Source organism: Salvelinus alpinus, chromosome 7, assembly GCF_045679555.1.
Source record: "Salvelinus alpinus chromosome 7, SLU_Salpinus.1, whole genome shotgun sequence".
NCBI classification, from domain to species: domain Eukaryota; kingdom Metazoa; phylum Chordata; class Actinopteri; order Salmoniformes; family Salmonidae; genus Salvelinus; species Salvelinus alpinus.
In genome coordinates this window covers 63355827-63359275 of record NC_092092.1, presented here as the reverse complement: position 1 = coordinate 63359275, position 3449 = coordinate 63355827, and positions in this window count along the sequence as shown.

Sequence of the window (3449 nt, the reverse complement as noted above, 5' to 3'; positions counted from 1 at the left end):
AATTGCGACAGCGACTCATGCTGGTTCATATCAGGCACTACACATAACCTGTCAAATCTGGAATGCCAAGTAAAATGCTGCGTTCACATCGCCAGCCCAATTGTGATATTTTTTTCAATAATTGGTATTTTGACCAATCAGATCAGCTCAAAAAAGAGCTGATGCGTAAAATCTGATGTGATTGGTCAAAAGACCAATTAGTGGGAAAAATGTTCCGAAGTTTGCTGCCTTTATAAACACAGCCAACGTGTCTGGATATCTGGTGAGAAAAATGTTATTTTAGCCTAAAACGTAAATCGAAAGATTTTTTTTTTTCCTGACCAAAATTACTTCTGTCTGGACACAACAGAGATGTGGTATACTCTGTACAACGCAGTGTTTAGAAGCAGTAATTTTTTACCTTTTGCTCAACCTTAACCCACAAACTGCAAATCTGTCAATTTGTTTCACAGTCTACCACATGCATTTTAGTGTGGGGTTTTACCAGTTGGCCTATTCCCCCTTGAGACTGAAAAGATTTGGCATGGGTCCTCAGATCCTCAAAAAGTTCTACAGCTGCACCATCGAGAGCATCCTGACTGGTTGCATCATCGCCTGGTATGGCAACTGCTCGGCTTCCGACCGCAAGGTACTACAGAGGGCAGTGCATACGGTCCAGTACTGGGGCCAAGCTTCCTGCCACCCAGGACCTCTATATCAGGCGATGTCAGAGGAAAGCCCTAAAAATTGCCAAGGACTCCAGCCACTTCTCATAGACTGTTCTCTCTGCTACCGCACGGCAAGCGGTGACGGAGCGCCAAATCTAGCTCAAAAGGCTTCTTAACAGCTTCTACCCCCAAGCCATAAGACTCTGGAACAGTTAATTAAATGGCTACCCAGACTATTTGCATTGTCCCCACCCTACCCCCCCCATTTTTACACTTCTGCTACTCTCTGTTTATTATGCATGCATAGTACCTTTACCTCTACCTACAGTACATGTACATATTACCTCAATTACCTCGACTAACCGGTGCCCCTGCACAGGAACCCACTGTTTATAGCCTCGCTACTGTTATTTTATTGCTGCTCCTTAATTATTTGTTATATTTCTTTTTTCTTTTCTTAACTGCATTGTTGGTTTGTAAGTAAGCATTTCAATGTAAGGTCTACTACACCTGTTGTATTCAGCGCATGTGACAAATCAGATTTGATTAGATTTTTAGATTTGAGATAGTCATCTACAACAGGGGTTCCCAAACTTTTTCGATCAGGCCCCCATCCTAGCATTGGGGAACATCTTGCACCCTGTGTATTTCTATGGGCACAAGCACTGTCCATGACACAAACTGTTCACACCCCTCTTGCTGGCAGATAGAACATTTTGCGGGTTTAAAGCTTATTTCCTGCAGTTCTACACATTTTGTCATGGTGTGCAGAGAACATTTAGCAGTTTTAAATCAAATTTTATTTGTCACATGCGCCGAATACAACAGGTGTAAGTAGACCTTTCAGTGAAATGTTTAACTTACAACCCCTTAACCAACAATGCAGTTAAGAAAAATAAGTGTTAAGTAAAAAAAATAGATAGGTAAATTAAAGAGCAGCAGTAAAATAACAATAGCAAGGCCATATACAGGGGATACCGGTACAGAGTCAATGTGTGGTGGCACAGGTTAGTTGAGGTAATATGTAGATAGAGGTAAAGTGACTGTGCATGGATAATTAAAGCTCCTTTTCTTGCAATTCTATACATTTTGCCATGTCTAATGTGTATTAATGTGATATTTAAGTGACAAACATTACAACAAATTCTATGGGCTAAAAAACCTAGCTAAAAAACTTTAGGTGAAATGGGCTAGTTGATCTGAACAATTCTGACAAGTTATAAATAGGCTCTCTAAGATATGCAATGACCAGTGATGTCTGTACTTTACTATTTATAGTTTTTACAACTATATACTTTTACTTCACTACATTTCTAAAGAAAATTATTTACGTTTTACTCCGTACATTTTCCCTGACACCCAAAAGTTACATTTTGAATGCTTTAGCAGGATAGGAAAATTGTCTAATTCAAATCAAATTGTATTTGTCACATGCGCTGAATACAGCATGTGTAGACCTTACAGTGAAATGCTTACTTACAAGCCCTTAACCAACAATTCTTTAAATAAAAATAAGTGTTAAGTAGAAAATAGAAAATAAAAGTAACAAATAATTAAACAGCAGCAGTAAAATAACAAGCGAGGCTATATACAGGGGGTACCGGTACAGAGTCAATGTGCGGGGGCACTGGTTAGTTGAGGTAATTGAGGTAATATGTACATGTAGAGTTAGTGACTATGCATAGATTATAAACAGAGAGTAGCAGCAGTGTAAAAGGGTTCTGGATAGCCCTTTGATTAGCTGTTCAGGAGTATTGCTTATGGCTTGGGGGTAGAAGCTGTTAAGAAGCTTTTTGGGCCTCGTCTTGGCACTCTGGTACCGCTTGCTGTGTGGTAGCGGAGAGAACAGTCTATGACTAGGGTGGGTGGAGGTTTCGACAATTTCTGAGGCCTTCCTCTGACACCGCCTGGTAAAGAGGTCCTGGATGGCAGGAAGCTTGGCCCCAGTGATGTACTGGGCCGTACGCACTAGCCTCTGTAGTGCCTTGCGGTCGGAAGCCGAGCAGTTGCCATACCAGGCAATGATGCAACCAGTCAGGATGCTCTTGATGGTGCAGCTGTAGAACCTTTTGAGGATCTGAGGACCCATGCCAAATCTTTTCACACAATTATCAAGAGAACATCACTGGTCATCCCTACTGCTTCTGATCTGGCAGACTCACTAAATACTTGCTTCGTTTGTAATTTATGTCTGAGGGTTGCAGCATGCCCCTGGATATCCGTAAATACATTTTTTTTAAACAAGAAACCGGTGCCGTCTGGTTTGCTTAATATAAGGAATTTCAAATGATTTATACTTTTACTTTTGATACTTAAGTATCAAGAGTAAGTTGAAAGCCTGACTGAGTTTCTTTAAAAAAATATATTTCTTTGTTGTTTTTGGGGGGGGGGGATGACCCCGCGCCGACTCCTACAAGATAATTAATGTGTCCCAGTGTCAACCACAAGGTGGTGCCATAACATTTAAAAACGTACTGTATGTCCAAACACCGAGTTGTAGAGGATGGAGATAATAAAAGCAAGATATTACTGCATAATTAAATAGTTATTGGACTCATTATTGGACTATGAAGAGTGTTTGTGTACAAGGTTTTGAAAACTGAATCTGTGTTCAGCCAGCACTATCGTGGAATCTGTAACGCTAACATTTTGTATTTTTTTGTTTTAATTTTATTTACCCCTTTTTCGTGACATCCAATTGTTAGTTACAATCATGTCCTATCGCTGCAACTCCCCTACGGACTCGGGAGAGGTGAAGGTCGAGAGCCATGCTTCCTCCGAAACACAACCCTGCCAAGCCGT